The sequence below is a fragment of the Pleurodeles waltl genome, chromosome 11 (genome assembly GCF_031143425.1).
Source record: "Pleurodeles waltl isolate 20211129_DDA chromosome 11, aPleWal1.hap1.20221129, whole genome shotgun sequence".
NCBI lineage: Eukaryota > Metazoa > Chordata > Amphibia > Caudata > Salamandridae > Pleurodeles > Pleurodeles waltl.
The window spans coordinates 665,627,900-665,653,463 of NC_090450.1; positions in this window are offsets into that span (position 1 = coordinate 665,627,900).

Genomic DNA, 25,564 nt, shown 5'->3' on the forward strand with positions numbered 1-25,564 from the left:
TTTTATATACTTATGCATCAGAGGAGAAGCCCCTTGGGCAAAGGCCACTCCCCGGAGGGAAAAATATTTTTAGCCCTTTTCTGCCACTCTTGGGGGCAGATCATCCTATTATAATTAGGATTATCTGCCCCCGGGGGGGCAGAAACCTCTAGACACCAGGGATTTTTATTTTTTTGTGTCAATTTCACGCAAGGGGAGCAACCTCTTAGGCAAGGGTCGTTCCCCTGGGGGGAAAATTTATTTTAGACCATTTCTGCCCCCCTTGGGTGCAGAAACCGCTTAGGCACCAGGGATTGGTGTGTCTTTTGTTTGGGGGGAATGCCCCTTGGGCAAGGGTCGCTGCCCATGGGGGCACATGACTGTTGGCTATATCTGCTCCCCTTGGGGCAAACTGGACTATTTTTGGAAGGCCCATCTGCCCCCAAGGGGGACAGAAAGCCCACCAGAGATCAGGGAAGATTTTTATTTTTCAAAATAAGAGAGTGGGGGTATGGCCATACCCCCACCCCAAATAAATGGGGCAAAAGTTGTTCTGCCCACCAGTGGGCAGATGGGGCAATTACCTCTGATCCACACCCCGGGGGTGGGCAGAAAGTCTACTAGATACCAGGGAATTAAAAAAATAATAATAATTGTGGGGTGGTGGCTACCAACCAGTATGGGCCTGGTTATGCCCCCACCCCAACTGAAGGGGATAACAATCTTTCAGCTCTCCCCTGCATACTAAAACATCTTATCCCACGGCAAGCAAGAGGACATTTGAATATTTGGGGTTTTGGTTTTACATTTGGGCCATGAGAGCTTGGCAAACTCTCAAAATCGTACCACTAGGAATGGTGAGGGCTGCGTTTTTTGGACTGTCTCATCAATACCGATAAAAATGCTGCTGCACTTGTCAGCCAAAAAATGTTTTTTTTCAAACTGCACATTTGGACTCGCTTTGGTTCCCCCTCAATTTCAACATGTTTTTGGCTCTTCCCTGTCACAGGCACTTCGCCCACCTACACAAGTGAGGTATCATTTTTACCAGGAGACTGAGGGGAACATTGGGTGGTAGGAAATGTGTCCCGGTGCTGTGATCCCACACAGAAATGTGGGAAAATTTGATATTTTAGCTAAATTTGAGGTTTGCTGAGGACTCTGGGCAAGAAAACATTGGGTGATCCACCCAAGTCTTACCTCCCTGATCACCCTTGTGTGTCTAGTTTTCAGAAATGTCTGGGTTTGGTAGGTTTCCCTAAATGGCTGCTGAGCCTAGAATCAAAAACGCAGATGCCTCCCCCTGCAAAAACAGGCAGTTTTGCATTTGATAATTTTGATGTGTCCAGATAGAGTTTTGGGGCATTTCCTTTCGCGGGCACTAGGCGCTACCCACACAAGTGAGGTATCATTTTTATCAGGAGACTTAGGGGAACGCTGGGCGGAAAGAAAAATTGTGGCTCTTCTCAGATTCCAGAACTTTCTGTCACCGAAATGAGAGGAGAAATCGTTTTTTTGGCTAAAGATGGAGGTTTGCAAAGGATTCTGGGTAACAGAACCTGGTGAGAGCCCCACAAGTCACCCCATTTTGGATTCCCATAGGTGTCTAGTTTTCAGAAATGTGCAGGTTTATAGGTTTCCCCAGGTGCCTGCTGAGCTAAAGGCCACAATCCACAGCTAGGCACTTTCCAAAAAACAGCTCTGTTTTCTTGGGGAAAATGTGATGTGTGCATGTTCTGTTTTGGGGCATTTCCTGTCACCGGCACTAGGCCTACCCACACAAGTGAGGTACCATTTTTATCGGGAGACTTGGGGGAATGGTGGGTGGAAGGAAATTTGTGGCTCCTCTCAGATTGCAGACATTTCTGTCACCGAAATGTGAGGAAAAAGTGTATTTTTGGCCGACTTTTGAGGTTTGCAAAGGATTCTGGGTAATAGAACCTGGTGAGAGCCCCACAAGTTACCCCATCCTGGATTTCCCTACATGTCTAGTTTTAAAAAATGCACAGGTTTGGTCAGTTTTCTTAGGTGCAGGCTGAGCTAGAGGCCAGAATCTACAGCTAGGCGCTTTGCAAAAAACACGTCAGATTTCAATGTAAAAATGTGATGTGTCCTTGTTGGGTTTCCTGTCACGAGCATTAGGCCTACGCACACAATTGAGGTACCATTTTTATTGGGAGAATTGGGGGAACACAGAATAGCAAAACAAGTGTTATTGCCCATTGTCTTTCTCTACATTTTTCCTTCCAAATGTAAGCCAGTGTGTAAAAAAGACGTCTATTTGAGAAATGCCCTGTAATTGACATGCTAGAACGGGCACCCCGGAATTCAGAGCTGTGCAAATATCCACTGCTTCTCAACACCTTATTTTGTGCCCATTTTGGAAATACAAAGGTTTCCTTGATACCTGTTTTTCAGGCTTTATACTTCACCAAATGAAATGCTGTATACCTGGAATAGAATGAAAACCCATTGCAAGGTGCAGCTCATTTATTGGCTCTGGGTACCTAGGGTTCTTGATGAACCTACAAGCCCTATACCTCCCCTCAACCAGAAAAGTCCAGCAGACATAACGGTATAATGTTTTTAAAATCTGACATCGCAGGAAAAAGTTATAGAGTAAAACATTGAGAAAAATGGCTGTTTTTTTCTCTTCAATTTCAATATTCTTTTATTTTAGCTGTTATTTTCTATAGGAAAACCTTGTAGGATGTACACAAATGACCCCTTGCAGGGTTTTGTCTACTTTTCAGAAATGTTTAGCTTTCTGGGATCCAGCATTGGTTTTACACCCATTTCTGTCACTATGTGGAAGGAGGCTGAAAGCACAAAAAATAGTCAAAATTGAGAATGTCCCAGTAAAATGCCAAAATTCTGTTGAAAAATGTGGTTTTCTGATTCAAGTCTGTCTGTTCCTAAAAGCTGGGAAGCTGGTGATTTTAGCACCGCAAACCATTTGTTGATGCCATTTTCAGGGAAAAAAACATCAGCCTTCTTCTGCAGCCTTTTTTCCCCATTTTTTGAAAAAAACTAAATTTTTGCTGTATTTTGACTAATTTATTGGCCTCCTTCAGGGGAACTTACAAACTCTGGGTACCTCTAGAATCCCTAGGATGTTGGAAAAAAAGGACGCAAATTTAGCATGGGTTGCTTATGTGTACAACAAGTTTTGAGGGCCTAAGCGTGAACTGCCCCAAATAGCCAAAAAAAGGCCTGCCACCTGAGGGGGGAAAAGGCCTGGCAGCGAAGGGGTTAACATTCATACGTGAAAACTGGCCCTCCATATTTACAACCATTGAATATCTTTTTTCTGACACTGTTGCTTGAAGCGTCTGAAAAGTGCCACGGTCAGAGCCATACAATTCCTATATCTTAATGTCATCTACTTTTCATACATTCCTTGCTGCAGCTTTTCTGAACTCTATGTGGGTGACAGAGCATAATCTAGAATGTCATTAGTCATAAATGATGTGTGCATCAGCAAATTGTTACAACGTCAAGTCCGAGTAGCAGAACTTGTTACCCACATAACAGTCAAATACAATGAATTTATTGTTTACAGTTAATTAAAACCTTTACAAAATTTGCGATTGAGAATCAGCGTCTGATGGTTTGGCAGTGCCGAATTTCAAGGCATAATAAAAACATAACAAGTAATAAGACAAAGATACAAAGGATTGGAAAGGAACTTCCAATCAATGACACACAAATAATGGCGCGATTATCAAATTGCAAGAACATAAACATAGCAGAAATGTTGCCATTGAGCCAAAAACATTAACACTATGAGGTACCGGAACTGTGAAACTAGCAAAAATGGGTTCCATCGAAGAGATGAGCTTGCATCATTAAAAAGGAACAGGCTGATTAAAGCAAACCCCTTTAGCAAAGTGCAAATGCATAGTGATAGCAGCTATTCAATAATTAAAACTGGATATGTTAGCATTGATAAAATACCAAAGCTATAGAGATGGTTAAAAATCAAAGCCTACAGAGAGATGTCTCACAAGTTTATATCATTAACAAATAGCAGACTGATCAGACCAAACCCCTTTAGACAATACAAGCATAAGACAATAGCGACTATTTGGCCACTGAAACTGAGAAATTAGCATTATAAGGTGCCAGAATTACGACAGTGATCAGAAGTTGAGGGCAGCAAAAGGACATCACAGGAAGGCTTTAACTCAAACAAAAGTTTACATTTCAGCTTCCAGCAGCAGCCAAAAAGTAGTGCATCGTGGAGTGCAGGTGCATAGCATAGGCAGTGAAGTGGGGCCAGAGTTTACTAGCACATGATGGACAGAATTACAAGCAGATATTCAGTGGTCAACTAACACCTCAAGGAGAGTGCTGTCATAGATCATATCCTGCTGGCTGTCAGTTTGTTTTGCTTATCCTAAAGACTTCTCAACTCTCAGTAGGTATTTCACTGTTCCTGTGAATATTATTGGGTCAGCCGAGTTAAGACAAGCCAGAACTGCTTGTCTGCAGGAGCATGTCCCTAGCTGATTCGAGATGGGGCACAGCCATTTGTGTCATATATCTAGAGTGGAGCTGCAAAGGAAGATGGTATGCAGCAGGTTTTTAGTTGCGGAGCAGCATAATCGGCAGACCTTTGCCCCCACTGTCCTATGCCAGGGGGTGCTGTGAATCAGAGATGGCAGAATCCCTAGGCAGTAGGTGAAGTATTTTCTCATGACCCAGAAATTTAGCACCATCCCAAAGTATTCCTGCGGTGTTAAGGCTTTATAGCTGTTTAATTTGACCTACTATGGTTGCTCTGTCCTGTAGTGAGGAAATTATTTTAATTGTTTTGTGGACAGCTTATTTAAGAACTTTGGGGCATATTTATACTCCGTTTGCACCGAATTAGCGTCGTTTTTTTCGACGCAAATTCGGCGCAAAACTAACGCCATATTTATACTTTGGCGCTAGACGCGTCTAGCGCCAAAGTATGAGTAAAGAGCGTCATTTTTTAGCGTGAACGCCTTCCTTGCGTTAATGAGATGCAAGGTAGGCGTTCCCGTCGTATTTATACTCCCGGGCAAAAATCACGCCCGGGAGTTGGCGGGGCAGAAAACCCCGCATTTGCGCCACTTTTTAACGCCTGGGTCAGGGCAGGCGTTAAGGGACCTGTGGGCTCAAAATGAGCCCACAGCTGCCCTCCCATGCCCCCAGGGACCCCCCCTGCCACCCTTGCCCACCCCAGGAGGACAACCAAGGATGGAGGGACCCATCCCAGGGACATTCAGGTAAGTTCAGGTAAGTATACATTTTTTATTGTTTTTTATTTTTTTTTGGCATAGGGGGGCCTGATTTTTGCCCCCCTACATGCCACAATGCCCAATGACCATGCCCAGGGGACAGAAGTCCCCTGGGCATGGCCATTGGGCAAGGGGGCATGACTCCTGTCTTTACTAAGACAGGAGTCATGTAAATGGCATCTGGGCGTCGTTTAAAATGGCGCAAATCGGGTTAAGACGTTTTTTTTGCGTCAACCTGACTTGCGCCATTTTTAAGACGCCCTAACGCCATTTTTCCCTACGCCGGCACTGCCTGGTGTACGTGTTTTTTTTCCACGCACACCAGGCAGCGGCGGTCTGCTTGCGCCGGCTAACGCCATTCAATAAATACGGCGCCCGCATGGCGTTTCAGAATGGCGTTAGCCGGCGCAACATTTTTTGACGCTAAACTGCGTTAGCGCAGTTTAGCGTCAAAAAGTATAAATACGGGCCTTTGTGACTTGCGGCAACATGCCACAGTTCGGCCAGCCCAAACCGAGCTATTCTTTCTTCAAGGTAACCCCTTGTGGGTGAACACGGCCTGTTCATTATATCCTCCCAGGTACAATGGTTTGGTGTGTGTGCCGCAGCAAGTTTGAGTTCATAGCAAAAGAGGGAAAATGCTGCTTGCCTCGCACAGGAGTGTTTTACAAGCCCAAACTCAAGTCTCATCTGGGCTAGTGATGTGTGGCCGGGAAGTTGAAAAATGTGTCTGTACATGCATATTACTATTGTGTCCATAGTTGTTGCATCCCGTCCCCAGAGGGCTGCTGATCCGTATGCCAGGGTAGGTGTGACTTGAACTCTGGTGATTTCCAAGACATGGCTGAATGAATACCCCTTCAGGTTCTTGAACACTGTAGAAAGCCCAGCCGCAAGGGCAATCACCTTTCTTTTAATTTCCTCTGTTAGACCTGACAGCCTTAGGGTGGTCACCCCTAACTTTTTGCCTGCCTCCTTCCACTTTTTGGCACTGTTTTTGCTGTTTTTTAGACTCTGCACACTTTACCACTGCTAACCAGTGCTAAAGTGCATATGCTCTCTCCCTTTAAACATGGTATCATTGGCGCATACCCAATTGGACTATTTAATTTACTTATAAGTCCCTAGTAGAGCGCACTATATCTGCCCAGGGCCTGTAGATTAAATGCTACCAGTGGGCCTGCAGCACTGATTGTGCCACCCACTTAAGTCGCCCCTTAACCTTGTCTCAGGCCTGCCATTGCAAGGCCTGTGTGTGCAGTTTCACTGCCAATTCGACTTGGCATTTAAAAGTACTTGCCAAGCTCAAAACTTCCCTTTTTCTACATATAAGACACCCCTACGGGATGCCCTAGGTAACCCATAGGGCAGGGTGCTGTGTAGGAAAAAGTTAGGACATGTACCTATGTAGTTTACATATCCTGGTAGAATAAAACTCCTAAATTTGTTTTTACACTGCTGTGAGGCCTGCTCCCTTCATAGGCTAACATAGGGGCTGCAAATGCAAAAACAACAGATGATGGACGGAATGCAAAGCAAATCAAACATTCACCCCCAGTCACAGATCTGGGTATAATCCATCATTTTTTTTGCTTGCCATGCCATTTCAGTTTGGACCCAGCCATATGCAAATCAGTCCTGACCCTGTTTCCCATGGGAACAGTCCAGCCTGAACTGCCAGGCCAAGTCTTCCCTGAAGCAGAAACAAGCCTCCTGGTACCGGTTTCAGGTTATCACCCTTCATCAGCCAGGCTAGCTTTAATCTGGTGGCATAGCAAGCACAGGACCCACGTCTGGGCATACCCATCCAACTTGGGGCGACAAATGCAAAAACAACAGATGATGAACGGAATGCAGAGCAACATTGGGCCTGCCCACATTTATTGTTTGAGTGGTAGCTACTGATCTGAAAGGAGTAGGAAGGTCATATTTAGTATGGCCAGAATGGTGATATAAAATCCTGCTGACTGGTGAGGTTGGATTTAATATTACTATTTTAGAAATGCCACTGTTAGAAAGTAAACATTTCTCTGCACATAAATATTTCTGTGCCTTACAATCCACGTCTGGCTGGGTGTGCATTCACTCAGACACACCCCCAAACACAGGATACTCAGACACACTTACATATATCTGCATTTTGAATGGGTCTTCCTGGGCTGGGAGGGTGGAGGGCCTGCTCTCCCACAAGGGACTGCCACACCCCCTACTAGGACCCTGGCAGACAGGATTGAACTGAAAGGGGACCTGGTGCACTTCCAAGCCACTCTTTGAAGTCTCCCAACTTCAGAGGCACATTTGGGTATATAAACAGGGCCTCTGCCCCTTCCAACTCAGACACTTCCTGGAGAAGAAACTTGTAACCAGCACCTGCATCCTGCCAAGAAGAACTGTCTGGCTGCCCAAAGGACTCACCTAACTGCTTTCTGTGAAGGGTTGTTGCCTTGCTGTTGCCCTGCTGCCTTGCTGCTGTCTGGCTGTGGTGAAGATGTACTCTCAAAGGGCTTGGATAGAACTTGCCTCCTGTTACCTGAAGTCTCAGGACCAAAAAGACTTCACCTCTTCAAGAAGGACTCCTTTTGCTGCAAAATTCGATGAACAGCCTGCCAGAAACTACACATAGCCTGCACTGCGGTGAAAATGTCACTGCACGCCAAACTGGAACGATGCAGCCCGACTTCGCAATGAGAAGATCGATGCAGTGCCAGCCTAGCGACCAGAAATTCGATGCACAGCCCACTGGATTGACACATAGCCGAGCCGGAACGACGCAGCCCGACTTCCAGAGAGGAATTAACGTAGCGCCTGCCGTGCGGTAGAAAATTCGACACAACCCCCACAGGATCGACGCAGCTCCTGTGACTTTGTCCTGCCAGTGCAGGAAATCCACGCACCGTCCCCAGGGCATCTGAAAACCCCACAACCCGAAGAGGATCCACGTCCGATCGCCAGAAACGATGCACAGCCGTGCCCAGCTTGGAAACTAAACAATGCATCGCCATGTGCGTCCCCAGACATCGATGCACACCCCTTTGTTTCCACGCATCTCCTACTCTGAGGCCCTTTGTGGAGATTTTTCACTCAAAACACTGGAGGGAGCCGCCAAATGGCCGCTCCGCGGTCAAAAGACCGTGGAGGCCATTCTGGCTTTCCCGCTGGGCTGGCGGGCGACCGCCAGAAGGCCGCCCGCCAGCCCAGCGGGAAACCCCTCCCCACGAGGAAGCTGGCTCCGAATGGAGCCGGCGGAGTGGGTATGTGCGACGGGTGCAGTGGCACCCGTCGCGTATTTCAGTGTCTGCAAAGCAGACACTGAAATACAAAGTGGGGCCCTCTTACTGGGGCCCCTGCAGTGCCCATGCCATTGGCATGGGCACTGCAGGGGCCCCCAGGGGCCCCACGACACCCCTCACCGCCATCCGCCAGGAACAGGATGGCGGTGAGGGGGTCGGAATCCCCCATGGCGGCGCAGCAAGCTGCGCCGCCATGGGGGATTCACAGGGCAGCGGAAAACTGGCGGGAGACCGCCGGTTTTCCTTGTCTGACCGCGGCCAAACCGCCGCGGTCAGAATGCCCTGCGGGGCACCGCCAGCCTGTTGGCGGTGCTCCCGCATCCCCGGCCCTGGCGGTCCTTGACCGCCGGGGTCGGAATGACCCCCTATATCACTTTTCAGTGATATCCCTACATTTACTTATTGCAGCTTTGATCGTTTTGACCTGCATTTAACCTGATAAATATTATATATTTTTCCAAATACTGTGTGGTGTATTTTTGTGGTGCTATATGGTGGTATTGTATGATTTATTGCACAAATACATTACACATTGACTTCTAAGTTATGCCTTACTGCTCAGTGCCAAGCTACCAGAGGGTGGGCACAGGATAATTTGGATTGTGTGTGACTTACCCTGACTAGAGTGAGAGTCCTTGCTTGGACAGGGGGTAACCTGACTGCCAACCAAAGCCCCCATTTCTAACATCCTCCTTGTGGGGTTATCAAATAGGATTGAAGATATTTATAAACCTTTGTCTCCTCAAGGGTTTTACTATCATGATGCCAGTTGGCTCCCCTTTACGGCTGTTTCTGGCTAAGATCATCATCTTAGTTTGTTACTGTTTATTTTGAGGCCTTTGGCCAAAGAGTAAAGTAGCAGCAGGTCATCAGCATACAGACAGTTTGACAGGTTTGTTGACCCTAGTTTTTGTGGATAGGAGTTGACTTGAAGCAGTGCTGGGTGGAGATCTGCCAGGAATAGATTGAATAGTAACAGTGCTAAAGCGCACCCTGCTTGGTGCTGCTTGCTGCTGGAATGATCTGGTATAATTTAGCTCCGTTGTCCAATTTAATTTAGACCCATGTGTTGTAATAAAAATGTTCAAATTCTCTTGAAAGAAGTGAACGGATTCCCCAACCATTTAGCTTTTCCAAAAGCCTTTTGTGGTTGACACAGTCAAAGTCTGCTTTATAATCGATGTAACACAGGTAGAGTAGCAGCTTCTTTGTCATAGAGGAGTCAATGATTAGTGCCATAGCCATCAGGTTCATATTTGTGCCAGTGTTTTTTGTGAAGCCTGTTTGATTTAAAGAGATAATATTGTTCAAGCTTGCCCATTCACAGAGATGACCAAGTAAAATACCAAAGTAGTATCTCACCTTGATATCAATAAGGGCAATCAGCCTACAGTTCTTTGGGTCAAGTTTATTTCCTCCTCTAAAGATGGGGGCAATTATGGAGCCTCTCCAAGAGACAGGGATTGAGGCCCTTAACAGGGCATTATTAAAAAGTGGGGCCATGGCTTCAGCTCAGATTGTTGGGTTCATCTTACAAATTGCCTGAGGGATTACGTTTTGGCCTGGCCCACCAGAAATTCACCCCTTTGTTATTTGCCTATGTACCTCTGTGGCACTGATGGAGAGAGTGCCACAGTTGCCTGTTGATGAATCCAAAGCCACTCCAGAGACTTCTAGGAGTGCCTCCTTTGAAGTATGATTTTTCCAAACAGACAAGAGAACACAAGGATACCTAGGGACTGAGGGTAGTCATAAAATAAAAATAATCAGTCATTTGTTTGCATGAAGGAGCTGTAATCAGTTTTTATAGGGGTACGACACCCTACGGGACACACTAAAGCAGGTATTACTCAAAGAAACAGGCAAAAGAACAAGGTTGTGACATCAAGAATTAAATAGACTTATTAATAAAAGAAAACATTACTGCACACAAAAGAGCAATTGCATAGATTAATGTGGGTTGGAGTGATTTGGTCGATGACTTTTGATCCGCTAAGCATATGGGATCATCATCAGGACCCTACAATTTTGAGTGGCTACATAATTTATAATCAAGAAATCAATGAATACACGTTATGACCTAATAAAAGGTGAATTGCAGCCACGTACCAAGCCAAGGGAAGATATTCAATGAGGGCGTCATTCAAAAGGGAATAACTGCCAGGGCAACAGTTCTCCAGAATGAGACCTTCTCAGTAGAAGGGCTTCAGAGTCAGATTCCAATCAATGGAGGGAAGCTGAAAGCATTAATATCCAGTACAGTAACTGACCAGTTATTTTGCAACCTGGATAATACTTATTGTGGGGAACTTGTGCCCAACTAAATGCAGACTCTAATAAAGATGAAGTTGAGTTTGAAACACAATAGAAATCATAGCGGGTTGTGCCTGGAGCTAGTGCTGTGTCAGCAGTTTGATGGCCAGCATAAAGTGGGCTTCCCATGGTGCACCATGAGGGACCTCATCTTATCTTGTACCCCGGGTCCCCCGAATGTTCCAAGAGCATAGTCTTAGTTTGGATCTCCTGCATTCAGATGCAACCTTGTTCACTTTGAAGGTGCACCTGTAGGTGTTAACCGGTTTATGGCACTTGCGATTCACCCCAATATTTGGGGTGGGCCTCTAGGATTGCCTCTTTGATGAGCATGTCTGACATTTCAACAGCCTCCGAAGGGCTCCAGACCGAGCAGACCTAACAAGATCAACAAGTTACTGGTTTACTGGCCATGGCTTGTGACCAGAAAGTCACTGTTTATCACAGATTTAGATGTGCCCAGTAGGTTTTGGGAGGTGATAGCCTCACTCGAGCGTCGCCTCACTCTCGTGTATATTTTGTATAGCTGCCAGGTACCAGGGTGTCCAGGACCCAGGTGCGCCAAGGAAAAACAAACACTTGCCAGACACTCCACGGTTGTGGGGTGTCACAAGCACACCCAGGTTGCCGAACAATTTGGCAAAAGCTGGCTCCAGAGCTGTCCCAATATTTGGCAGGTAGTTGATCTGGCAACTAGCACCCGAGCGCCAGACCCCAAGCCATTTGCTCCTGACTGGCACTTTGGTCTTAGGCAGAGTGCAGGGGTAGGCAGGCAGGGGGTTCTAGTGGGTAGGAGAACTAGACTGTTGTTGTGCTGTACCTTGCTGTGCCGCAGTCCTTCTGTGAGTGCTATGGTCCATCGCCGTTGCTGTTACTTTTGTTCTCCCCATACCATCCGCTGCTGACTGCTGCGCGGGGTATCCAGTGGCTACCGCTGTCTAAGATGGGCAAAGGTTGCTGTTGCACTCCTGAGCACGTCACCAGCAGCAGGGCAAGCTAGACAGCCAGGTGACAGGCAACAGGGGCACATAGCACGCATACGACCCTGGCCCCAGGAGTCGACTCCAATCCTAGATCCGAGCCCTCAATGGAAAAGGGTAGGCATTTGCGAGACAGCTGCAGCATTTACAGGGGCTGGGCAAGGCCAGCCAAGCATCCTGCAACCTCCCCTCCTCTCCCCCACTTTTGTTTGTGCATGCATACTTTGTGCGTCCGAGACAGATAGCCACGGGCTCAAGACCCTTATTCAGATACCGTCATGTGTGTAACTCACAGACAAGACTTTTCTCGTGACCAAACAAAGTCTTGCTTACATGCCTCAACAGGAAAGATGTATGTTCTTTTATTGCTTGCTGATCTTTACAAGCATCCCTCACTTTTATTTTATGCTCTTTATCAATGCCCATTCCGCTGTCTATTGACCCAGTGACATGTCACACACTATAAGGTTTGTCGGGCAGCCATGCTGAAGATTCCTTATTTATTTTATAAACTAAGCGTGTCATATAGAGAATGATCAGCCTTTCAGTTCTATTGTTCCCTACCTGTTAACTTAATACACATTCTTTCACCAACTTTCAGTCTTTTTTTACACTTGCAAATGTTTAAAAACATTGACATGTTACATTTCTCTAAACATAGACCCTCCTAACAAATGTGCCAGAATTTGATGCACGGATACCAGGGACGGGAATCTCTCTGGTTGTTTTCCCCACACCAAATTATAGATATTACAATTGTTTTAATGAAATGGAAATAGCTGCACAAACCTGATAATACCAGATAGTTTTCTCTGCAGTTTTCCGCAGCATTGTTTTCCGGTTCAGAGCAGGCAGCAAGTAGTGTCAGCAGGAAGCCCAGTGGGGTGCACGTGGTGTGGTGGACAAGGGCAAGAGGTCAGAACAGGCTTAAGCCTCTCCAAGATGGTGAATTGTCTGCTTTCCCTGTGCTGCTTCTTGGGCCATGTAGAGGCCAGACCCTTGCACTGCTCTAAGTTCATACTCCTGTGGCATATAACAGTGTCTGGTGTTGATGAACATGGATTTATCTGTTTTGGATTGATAATTTTAAACCCAGAGACTGTCACAACAGGACTTCCACCCAGAGATATCAGTCCAGATGACATTCCACCACTCATACTGATGTTCATAGTATTGTTCAGTGAAAAGGCTAGTTATTAGTGCTGCACACAATTAACTTATTGAGTGCAGGGCAGAGGGGTCAGTGGTCACTCTGTAACTGGAACCAAATTGCACCTGACTGACGAGCCCTAGTTAGGGTGAAACTGGTCTTTGGTTACTTGTGTTCAGTTAAGGTAGGACCTTGCCTGGCAATTCAGTCTGGGTTGTTCATACTGGAGAAGGTTCAAGAAGATTTCCATATGACTGTACTCAAACTGAGATGATATGTTGGGCAAAATAATGATGGTTTGGAATTCTACCCTAAGTGATTGCCAGAAAGTAGATTTATTTCAAGCATTCCTTCCATCACTTTTTGTGTGTTTGATGTATTGCCCTAAATCGCAAGCGTAAGCCCAGAAATGGGTCAAGTACACATTGTGCCACTGGAGCCAAGCTACACCCAGTCGGGGCAAAACCGGTTGTGGGTTGCTTGTGTTCAGCGAGCATTTGACCTGGCAGTTCAGGCTGGACTATTCCTATTGGGAGAGGGTCAAGCCTGATTTGCATATGGCTGGGTCCAAACTGAGGTGGCATGGACAACAGCAAAATTATGGGTTGAGATATACCCCATATAATTGCCAGTGGAAAGACTTATTGAAATCATTCGTTGTGTATTTGATGTAATTGTAATTGTATTTATATGACACTTAGTAATCCTGACAAGGCATCAAAGAGCTTTTCGGCAAGTAGCATGCTAATCTGGTACCCAAAAGGATTAGTGGTGGATTAGTATAGGGAAATATGAGTATAGTATTAGTATTATTATGAATTAATTGGAGTGGAGGATATGTGAGTTTGTTAGTTGTTCGTTCATTAGTGCAGTATTAGTATTAGTATGAGTTAATTGGAACAGAGGATATAAGTATGTTAGTTGGCTTGCATAGAGTAATGGAGGGATAGAGGAGAGAAGAATCCAGAAGTATTAACCTGTTCTGTGCCTTGGACGAGATCATCTCGTCCAAGGCTACAGTTCCCCTGTGCCATGGACGAGATCATCTCGTCCATGGCACAGGGGAACTTGGGGGAGCGCTAGCGCGCCCCCCGTGCACCCTCCTCCCCCCCCAAGCCGGGGATGGAAGGGAAAGAGGCAGAGCTTCCAGCGCGATTGAAAGAAAAATGCTAAGCATTTCTCTTTCAATCACGTGGGGGAGGCCCGGAGGGGCTTCAAAGGGAAGGAAATGTATTTCCTTCCCTTTGAAGTCTCTCCGAGGGTTTCAAAAGCCGGATTGCTTGCAATCCGGCTTTTGAAACCCCACTAGACACCAGGGATTTTTTTTTTTGGACTGATACTGACAAAAGGGAGCGACCCCTTGGGCAAGGGTTGCTCCCTGGGGGGGCATGTTTTCGGGAAGGCCTTTTCTTCCCCCCCTGGGGGCAGATCGGCCTATTATTAGGCGGATCTGCCCCCAGGGGGGGCAGAAACCTCTAGGCACCAGGGATAATTTGTTTTTGTTTTGTTTTTTTTACGTTTTTTTTCTTTTTTTTTTAGGTGGGGAGCGACCCCTTAGGCAAGGGTCGCTCCCCTTGGGGGAAAATTATATTTAGGCCATTTCTGCCCCCCTTGGGGGCAGATTGGCCTATTTTGATGAGGCCAATCTGCCCCCAAGGGAGGTAGAAACCACTAGACACCAGGGAGTTTTTTCTTTGCGTGAATTTCACGCAAGGGGAGCGACCACTTAGGCAAGGGTCGCTCCCTGGGGGGGGCAATTTATTTCAGCCCATTTCTGCCCCCCCTGGGGGCAGAAACCTCTAGGAGCCAGGGCAATTTTTTTTTTTTGTTTTTTGTTTTTTTAGAGATGGGGAGCGACCCATCAGGCAAGGGTCACTCCCCTGGGGGGCAAATTGTATTTAGGCCATTTCTGCCCCCCCTGGGTGCAGATCGGCCTATTATTAGGCCGATCAGCCCCCAGGGGGGGCAGAAACCTCTAGGCGCCAGGGGAAATTTTTTTCTTGTGTTTTTTTTTTTTGTATGTTTGTTTTTTTAGAGATGGGGAGCGACCCATCAGGCAAGGGTCGCTCCCCTGGGGGGCAAATTGTATTTAGGCCATTTCTTCCCCCCTTGGGGGCAGATTGGCCGATTTTAGGTCAATCTTCCCCCAAGGGGGCAGAAACCACTAGGCACCTTGGATTTGTTTTTTGGCGCCAATGTCACGCAGGGGGAGCGACCCCGTAGGCAAGGGTCGTTCCCAGGCAGGGGGGCTTTGGGGGGGATGGGGTCAAATTTATTTTAGGGCATTTCTGCACCCCCCCCCCCCTCCCGGGGCCGGCTGAGCTAGAGGAGAAACTCCACAGGTAGGCACTTTGCAAAAAACACCTCTGTTTTCTGTGAAAAAATATGTTGTGTCCACGTTGTGTTTTGGGCCATTTCCTTTTGTGGGCGCTAGGCCTACCCACAGAAATGAGGTACCATTTTTATCGGGAGACTTGGGGGAACGCTGGGTGGAAGGAAATTTGTGGCTCCTCTCAGATTCCAGAACTTTCTGCCACAGAAATGTGAGGAACATGTGTTTTTTTAGCCAAATTTTGAGGTTTGCAAAGGATTCTGGGTAACAGAACCTGGTCCGAGCCCCGCAAGTCACCCCATCTTGGATTCCCCTAGGTCTCTAGTTTTCAGAAATACACATGTTTGGTAGGTTTCCCTAGGTGCCGGCTGAGCTAGAGGCCAAAATTTACAGATAGGCACTTCGCAAAAAACACCTCTGTTTTCTTCCAAAAATTTGGATGTGTCCACGTTGCGCTTTGGGGCGTTTCCTGTCGCGGGCGCTAGGCCTACCCACACAAGTGAGGTATCATTTTTATCGGGAGACTTGGGGGAATGCTGGGTGGAAGGAAATTTGTGGCTCCTCTCAGATTCCAGAACTTTCTGCCACAGAAATGTGAGGAACATGTGTTTTTTTAGCCAAATTTTGAGGTTTGCAAAGGATTCTGGGTAACAGAACCTGGTCCGAGCCCCGCAAGTCACCCCATCTTGGATTCCCCTAGGTCTCTAGTTTTCAGAAATGCACAGGTTTGGTAGGTTTCCCTAGGTGTCGGCTGAGCTAGAGGCCAAAATCTACAGGTAGGCACTTCCCAAAAAACACCTCTGTTTTCTTTCAAAAATTTGGATGTGTCCACGTTGCGCTTTGGGGCGTTTCCTGTCGCGGGCGCTAGGCCTACCCACACAAGTGAGGTATCATTTTTATCGGGAGACTTGGGGGAACGCTGGGTGGAAGGAAATTTGTGGCTCCTCTCAGATTCCAGAACTTTCTGCCACAGAAATGTGAGGAACATGTGTTTTTTTAGCCAAATTTTGAGGTTTGAAAAGGATTCTGGGTAACAGAACCTGGTCCGAGCCCCGCAAGTCACCTCTCCTTGGATTCCCCTAGGTCTCTAGTTTTCAGAAATGCACAGGTTTGGTAGGTTTCCCTAAGTGCCGGCTGAGCTAGAAGCCAAAATCTACAGGTAGGCACTTCCCGAAAAACACCTCTGTTTTCTTTAAAAAATTTGGATGTGTCCACGTTGCGCTTTGGGGCGTTTCCTGTCGCGGGCGCTAGGCCTACCCACACAAGTGAGGTATCATTTTTATCGGGAGACTTGGGGGAACGCTGGGTGGAAGGAAATTTGTGGCTCCTCTCAGATTCCAGAACTTTCTGCCACAGAAATGTGAGGAACACATGTTTTTTTAGCCATATTCTGAGGTTTACAAAGGATTCTGGGTAACAGAACCTGGTCCGAGCCCCGCAAGTCACCCCTCCTTGGATTCCCCTAGGTCTCTAGTTTTCAGAAATGCACAGGTTTGGTAGGTTTCCCTAGGTGCCGGCTGAGCTAGAGGCCAAAATCTACAGGTAGGCACTTCGCAAAAAACACCTCTGTTTTCTTTCAAAAATGTGGATGTGTCCACGTTGCGCTTTGGGGCGTTTCCTGTCGCGGGCGCTAGGCCTAGCCACACAAGTGAGGTATCATTTTTATCGGGAGACTTGGGGAAACATAGATTAGCAAAACAAGTGTTATTGCCCCTTGTCTTTCTCTACATTTTTTCCTTCCAAATATAGGAGAGTGTGTAAAAAAGACATCTATTTGAGAAATGCCCTGTAATTCACATGCTAGTATGGTCACCCCGGAATTCAGAGATGTACAAATAACCACTGCTCCTCAACACCTTATCTTGTGCCCTTTTTGGAAATACAAAGGTTTTCTTGATAGCAATTTTTTACTCTTTATATTTCAGCAAATGAATTGCTGTATACCCGGTATAGAATGAAAACGCACTGCAGGGTGCAGCTCATTTATTGCCTCTGGGTTCCTTGGGTTCTTGATGAACCTACAAGCCCTATATATTCCCGCAACCAGAGGAGTCCAGCAGACGTAACGGTATATTGCTTTCGATAATCTGACATTGCAGGGAAAAGTTACAGAGTAAAACGTAGAGAAACATTTATGTTTTTTTCACCTCAATTTCAATATTTTTCTTTTTCAGTTGTTATTTTCTGTAGGAAACCCTTGTAGGATCTACACAAATGACCCCTTGCTGAATTCAGAATTTTGTCAACTTTCCAGAAATGTTTAGGTTTCTGGTATCCAGCATTGGTTTCATGCCCATTTCTGTCACTGACTGGAAGGAGGCTGAAAGCACAACAAATTGTAAAAATGGGGTATGTCCCGGTAAAATGCCAAAATTGTGTTGAAAAATTGGGTTTTCTGATTCAAGTCTGCCTGTTCCTGAAAGCTGGGAAGCTGCTGAGTTTAGCACTGCAAACCCTTTGTTGATGCCATTTTCAGGGGAAAAACCACAAGCCTTCTTCTGCAGCCACTTCTTCAATTTCTTTTGAAAAAAACGAAATTTTCCCTGTATTTTGGCCAATTTCTTGGCCTCCTTCAGGGGAACCCACAAAGTCTGGGTACCTCTAGAATCCCTAGGATGTTGGGAAAAAAGGACGCAAATTTGGCTTGGTTAGCTTATGTGGACAAAAAGTTATGAGGGCCTAAGCGCGAACTGCCCCAAATAGGCAAAAAAAGGCCTGGCACAGGAGGGGGAAAAGGCCTGGCAGCGAAGGGGTTAATTGGGAGTTTATAGTAATAGGATGAGGCTTGGGATAAGTAAAGGAGAGATGGAGGACGAAGGAGTCTGTAGAAAGGGGTTGGGAAGATCATGGTATTAGAAGGGGTTTTAGATGAGTCTAAGTTGAGATAAAGGAGGGAGAATTTAATAGGGTTGTTTGAAGGTTGTTATAAGCATACTGAATAAACACATATCATATATTGTGAAATGAACATGAAATCAACCCCATATGTTGACTATTGTATATAGATAACCAATGTTTAAATTTTGTTATTGTTATGTAAAAATGTTAAGGACAATCTCTCATTCTAAGTGCAGTTATACTTCTATCTCACTAATGGTACACTCCTGAGTCACCTTAGAATCTCAAGGTGAATGGACTGACCGGGAGCTTACCTGAGAATGTTGAGTTGTGAGAGGCAGATGGCATGTGAGGAGTTCATGACAATAAACTGATCTTGGAAAGGCTCCTGCATTCCTGAAGTATATATTACAACAGCCTAAATTTTTGGAGATGAGGATGGGATAACTGCGCAGGGGGCAGTTGAACTCCTCACCCCGTTCTTCGTGCCATCGTGGAGCCCACATCAATTTGTTGACGAGTGAGCACTGTCCCAGAGCTACTGGGAGAGTCTTTTCTCCAGTGTATGTGCGAGCTGTGGAGGAAGACACAGTTGTGGAGGCATCTGTTTCTGAGTCTGTACTTTTCGGTACTGCTCCCTGTCCAGTCTCTGACCTGACTGGATGTTGCCGGTTGGCAACATGATGTGACATTGTTCGGGGAAAAAAAAAAATAGTAAAGCTTCTGTACAGGTTCCCCGGCGCTGCTGTTGGCTCGTTTGATGTGAGCGGCTTGGTGAAATGGGGACAGGGTGTTTGTTTTTAATGTAGTGCCCGTTCCGGTTCCTGTCGTTATCTGCTGGGAAATGCCGTTCCAGTTACCGGACTTCGGACGTCAATGGTAGTTCCTGCAGCGTTGTTCCTTTTCCTATTCTTTATTTGCTGGGGAACGCCGTTCCAGTCATCAGACTTCAGACGCCATCTGCGTTTCTGCTGGAGGCGCTGTGTGGTATATACAACGTGGCGGAAGGGAGCGGCTTGTCAGGCTCAGAGAGAACCTACGACAGTGGGTGTTGCCTGAGCCTCTGCATCGCGTAAACACAACGCAGCGGAAGAGCAGCAACAGGTCAGTGGTCATAGAGGAGGAGCCGAAAGCGATACGACGCAAAGGTTGAAGTGTGCAAGTGCATTGTGGAACCTGGGTGGAACCGAAAGCAAAATGAAGAGAGAAGCTCGTGTGAGAAATTACAAGCATCTGTAAGCAGATATATAAGTAATTGGGTGGAATAAGGTAGCAGAGGAATCAGAGGGCAGTTAATAAAACTCCGGGAGGTACTGTAACTGTAAAGCATTGCGAGCATCTGTAAGCAGATATATATGAGTAATTGAGCAGTTTCCAGATAGAGGAATCAGAAGGCAGTTAATAAAACTACAGGAGGTACTGTAACTGTATATAGTGAACTACAACTTTGGTGACTGCAAGTAAGGACAATTACATGTGACAATTTTGGAACTCTGTTATGTTTCCGCGTATATAAGTATACATTAGAAATTGAAGTTAGAATTTTTTTTATATAAATGTACACTTAACTCCATGTAGTAATCATAACGTTAAGGGGGAATAGTTTTGTAACTCTCTGCATCATTGCGTAATTGAGGAGAATTGTACAACATGGCTGCTGCAAGCATGTCCCAACCTCCTCCATTTCTTATTGAGGTAGGAGAACCTAGCTTACTATGGAAAGAGTGGGTTAAATTATTCGAATCTTACCTGATAGCCATAGGTGGAGAAAAATGTTCCCCTATGAGGAAACAACATATCCTCCATATCCTCCTTCACAATTTAGGTATACACGGAAGGAAAGTTTATGATAATTTAACATTGCCTGTTGAAGAAGAAGAGGAGGAAGACGAGCTAGATGAATATGAGTTAGCCCTCAAGAAACTGGAGTATCAATTTGGGGTGAGAGTTAACATTGTGTTGGAAAGACACAAGTTTTTTAACAGAATACAAGGCAAAGATGAAAAAGTAGCTAGTTACATTGCTAGTTTAAGAGGTTTAGCTATGACATGTGACTTTGGAAGCCTTGAGGATTCCTTAATTAGGGATCAACTGGTAAGGTGCACTAACAATATTAAAATTCAGGAAAAACTTTTGGTTTTAAACCCCACCCTGAAGGAAGCTATTGAGATTGCCAAAGGGATTGAACATACAAGGGAGTGCATGGGATTAATTAAAAATGTTTCTATTGAGGAGGAAGTGAGGGAAGTTAAAGATAATTCCAATCAAATGATTAAGGAATTAACAGTTGATGAAGGGACAAATGTCCATGAAGTCTTACAAAAAAAGAAAAATCCGTTTGAAGGTATAAAGAACAAATGCTACAGATGTGGGAATAGTAGACATCTAGCCAACAACCCAGCATGCCCTGCTAGGAGTTGTACATGCAGAAAATGTGGTACTAGAGGACATTACACAAGAGTATGTAGTAGCGACAAAACACGGTACAATGAAAAAAAGACAGTACACAGAATTGAAAATTCCCAAGTTTACCAGGGCAAGATTGTACTACAAGTGAATGAATGTAACACGACCCTGAAAAAGAACAAGGCATATCCTTCTTGTGATATTGCCCTATATGGTGAGTGTTTGAGAGTATTTGCAGATTCTTGTTCTCCTTTCACTTTTATAAACAGTGAGATTTATGAAAACAAACTTAAGAGGAAGGGGTATTCACTACAACCTGTGGACATTTCCCCAAGTGGGTATAACAGTGACCCTATACCGCTGTTGGGAATGTTGAATATGCCCATTACGTTTAAAGATAGGCATACTACAGGCAAGATATATTTCACCAAGAAGGGATAAAATCTTTTAGGTTGGGAACATCAGCGACAATTGGGCATACGTTTATATCCTAACATGGAAGAACCAGTGTTATTAGTGGAACCATTGAATAATGGACATACAATACGTTCTGAGTTTCCTGGAGTCTTTGAAAATAAGTTAGGACTACTGAAAAATTACCAGCACAAGATTGTCCTAAAAGATGGGGCAATCCCAGTTGCCCATAAAGTAAGACCAGTCCCATTCCTTTATGCAGGAACCCCTGAAACAGGAATCAAATAACCTGGAACAGATGGGAGTTATTGAGCCTATCGAGAGATCTCTATGGTAGACACCTATTGTTATAGCCAGGAAACCTGGGGGGAAGGGCATACACGTATGCGTTGATTTGAGAGATTTAAATGCAAACATTTGGGTAGAGAGGTTTCCCTTACCCAGGATTAACGAAATGCTAAGCACCATGGGCCAAGCTAAAAATGTTAGTGTCAAAGACCTATCCTCGGCTTACCATCAAGTCGAACTACATCCCTCCTCACGTTCCCTTACTTCTTTTATCACGCAGTTTGGGGCTTTCAGATACCGCAGGATGCCATTTGGCCTGGCATCTGCGGCAGCTGTTTTTCAACACATTATGCAAAACATCCTACAAGGCATAAGTCGCGTGTTGTGCTTCCAAGATGACGTGCTGATCTACGGTGCTAACAAAAATGAGCATGATGACACATTGAGGGAAGTGTTCAAAGTTTTGGATCATTCTGGCATGACGATTAAAAGAGAAAAGTGTCAGATAGGGGTAGAATCAGTAGAATACCTAGGACACAAAATCACAAGATAAGGGGTCCAAACCAAACATGATCTGGTAGAGGCCGTAAAGGAAGCTCGAACACCCACTGGTAAACAAGAACTTAAATCATTTTTGGGTTTGGCCGAGTACATGGCGAAGTTCGTGCAAAACTTTGCCATTGTCACAGCTCCAATGAGGGTACTATTAAAAAAGATGTCCCATTTGTGTGGAATACGGATTGCCAATCAGCTTTTGATAAAATTAAGGAAGCCATTTTTCAATCCCCACAATTGGGAAATTTTGACTCCAAATTGAACACGTGGGTGACTACCGATGCTAGTGGCCAAGGTTTGGGAGCGACATTATTCCAAAGTGTAAACGGTCAAGAAATAATTGTGGCCTGTGCGTCAAGATCATTAAGTGGGGCTGAAAGTAACTACTCCACTATTGAGAGGGAAACCTTGGCATGTTTTTGGGCTATAACGCATTTTAAATTATTTTTATGGGGTTTACCCTTCACTGTTAGAACAGATCATAAACCCTTGGTTAATATATTTACTACCGAGGCAGGGAAGGTGCCACACCTAGTATAGCCAGATGAATAATGGGTCTCGAAGGTTACAACGTTGATGTAATATATGTCCCGGGCAACAAGAACATTATAGCTGATTATTTGTCCAGGTCAACTAAAAGTGACCCCATAGAGGAGGATAAACAGGATAGGGAACAGGAATTACAGACATTAGAGCCTGTGCTATTAGTGGAACTTGCGAGCCGTACTAGAGAAGAGTGGGTGGAAGAGACCAAGAACGACCAGACTTTACAATTATTGAGAGAAAAGATAATTAGAGGTTGGCCTTGTAAATTAAAAGATGTGGAAGACGATTTAAGAGGTTACTCTGACATTAGGTCAGAACTTCATGTTTCGGATGAACTGATCATGAGAGGTGAGAGAGTTGTGCCCCCTAGTAAGCTGTGGGACAAATTAGTGAAGCTAGCACATGAGGGACATTTGGGGCGAAGCCTTACAAAAAACAAACTACGTGCCACGTATTGGTTCCCGAAAATGGATTGGTATGTTGAATGTGTCGTAAGAGATTGTATAGCATGCGCTATGAGTGACAAGACTAAAGTGAAGCGCAAAACCCCATTATCACCCATAAGCGTCCCGGCAAAGCCATGGGATAAATTAGGACTGGTTTTACTAGGGCCTATGAGTCACTTAGGAGGCAGGGGACACTATATTTTCATACTTGTGGAGTATCATTCACATTGGACAATGTTTAAGATTGTGAATCAAATAACGACGATGGTTGCTGTCATCTATTTGTCAGAGGCATTCATGAAAGAAGGGGTTCCCAGTACCCTGGTCACGGACAATGGAGTGCAATTCACTTCAGGAGTCATGATAGAATTCCTCAACAGATGGGGAGTGCAACACTTTAGAACCGCGTTGTATAACCCCAGGGCCAATGGATTGGTCGAGGAATGAATAGAATGTTCAAGGAGTGCATTCAAAGAGCAAGGGTTTCAGGGATGCCAGAGGAAGTAGCACTTAACCAAATGTTATGGTTGTACCACACTACTCCTATTGCAAGTACAGGGATGTCACCATTCCAGTCCTTAAAAGGGAGATCACCAGGAACCAAGCTTAACCCCACCTGGTTGAAAGGAGGGGAGCATGTATGTGAGCAAAGTGACGTGTTTGCTGAGCGTGTTCGACAAAAGCAGGAAAAATACAGGAGATGGTACAATGGCACCAAGGACAGATTGTGGCATGTAGGGCAATGGGTCAGAGTCAAACTCCCATTACACACACATAATAGTGGTAGCAAATTTTCCAATCCATTTAGGATTAAGGAAGTATACAAGAATGTTGTTAAATTAGAGTATGGTAGGATGTGGAGTATGGACCGTATTGTAGGTCACCTGGAAACGAAGGACAGATTGGGGAATAATATGCTAGGAGGATGTAATGACTACAATTCTGGAAATGTGCAATGCAGCAGCAGTAACACCAGCGACATCGTTCCGGTGGATGTGCAACACAGGGGTAGAAACACCCGAGTCAGAAAAAGCCCAGAATGGCATAAGGACTTTGGGGGTTATTCCAACTTTGGAGGAAGTGGTAATCCATCCCAAAAGTGACGGTAAAGTGACGGATATACCACCAGCCGTATTACGAGTCCTTTATATCCTATGGAACTTGTAATACGGCTGGTGGTAAATCCGTCACATTTGGGACGGATTACCACCTCCTCCAAAGTTGTAATAACCCCCTTTGTTTTCCCACATTAATGAAGGGAGATATGTTATAAGCATACTGAATAAACACATATCTTATAGTGTGAAATGATCATGAAATCAACCCCATATGTTGACTATTGTATATAGATAACCAATGTTTACATTTTGTTATCGTTATGTAAAAATGTTAAGGACAATCTCTCATTCTCAGTGCAGTTATACTTTTATCTCACTAATGGTACACTCCTGAGTCACCTTAGAATCTCAAGGTGAATGGACTGACCGGGAGCTTACCTGAGAATGTTGAGTTGTGAGAGGCAGATGGCATGTGAGGAGTTCATGACAATAAACTTATCTTGGAAAGGCTCCTGCATTCCTGAAGTATATATTACAACAGAGATCATAGTAGTAAACTGAAGTTTTGGGTGAACCAGGAGCAGTAGAGGAGGGAAGAGTTTAGGTATGGTTATTTTGGAGATTATAGTAGTAGAATGGGTTTGGGATGAGTCAGAGAGTGAGGATGGAGGATAGATTGATAGAGGTATAGGGTGATGGGGAAACAGAGTAAGGCTTACGGGAGAGTCATTTTAAAAAAAACTAAATCTAGTACACTAGGGCTAAATTAATAAATAAATAGATACCTAAATACATAGTAAGGGAGTCTATGAGTAAGGAATAAAATAATGGATATAATATTTTAAGATTTAAAGTTGTATTGTATAAACATATGCTTTCAAGATTTCCAATATATGAAGTTAATTTAATTGTGTCGTTTTTTAACAATATGTTATCTTTCCTCAATATTTCAGATAAATTGTTAAGAATACATTTGCTCATTATGATAGATAACATTAAAACAGAGTTTCATAAGTATCTAATCTAACAATTTATCTAGGAACTTTGCAATGACCTATGAACATGTTAAGCATAAAATAATATACACATATATGTAGATACATAGACATACACACATACACACATACATACATTATATAAATGCCTATATATATATATATATATATATATATATATATATATATATATATATATATATATATATATGCATATATATATATAAACATATATTTACATGTATGCATACATATATATACACACACACACATATATAAATTTAGCTGTGAGTATAATAAACATTTGTTAAACAGACTTAAAGAGTATGTATATATATTTTGTAACCATAACATAGTAATTATATATATTTCTTGAAGAAATACACATATCTAGATATATTCATATAATCAGTGGCAAGGGTATGTCCTCATGTTGATCACGTGCTTACTGTGCCAATGGAGCCAAATTCCACCTGAATAACAAGTCCCAATCAGGGAGAAACCAGTCTTGGGTTGTTTGTGTTCTGGTTCTTGGAGGGCTTCATCTGACAGTCCATGCTGTGTTGTTCCTATTGGAGCAGGGTCAAGACTGATTTGTGCATGTTTGGGTCCAAACTGAGGTGGTATGGTGGGCAAAAAAATGATGGGTTGGAGTGCTACTGTGATTGATTACCTGTGATTAGACCTATTGTTATGCCTGAAAAGGA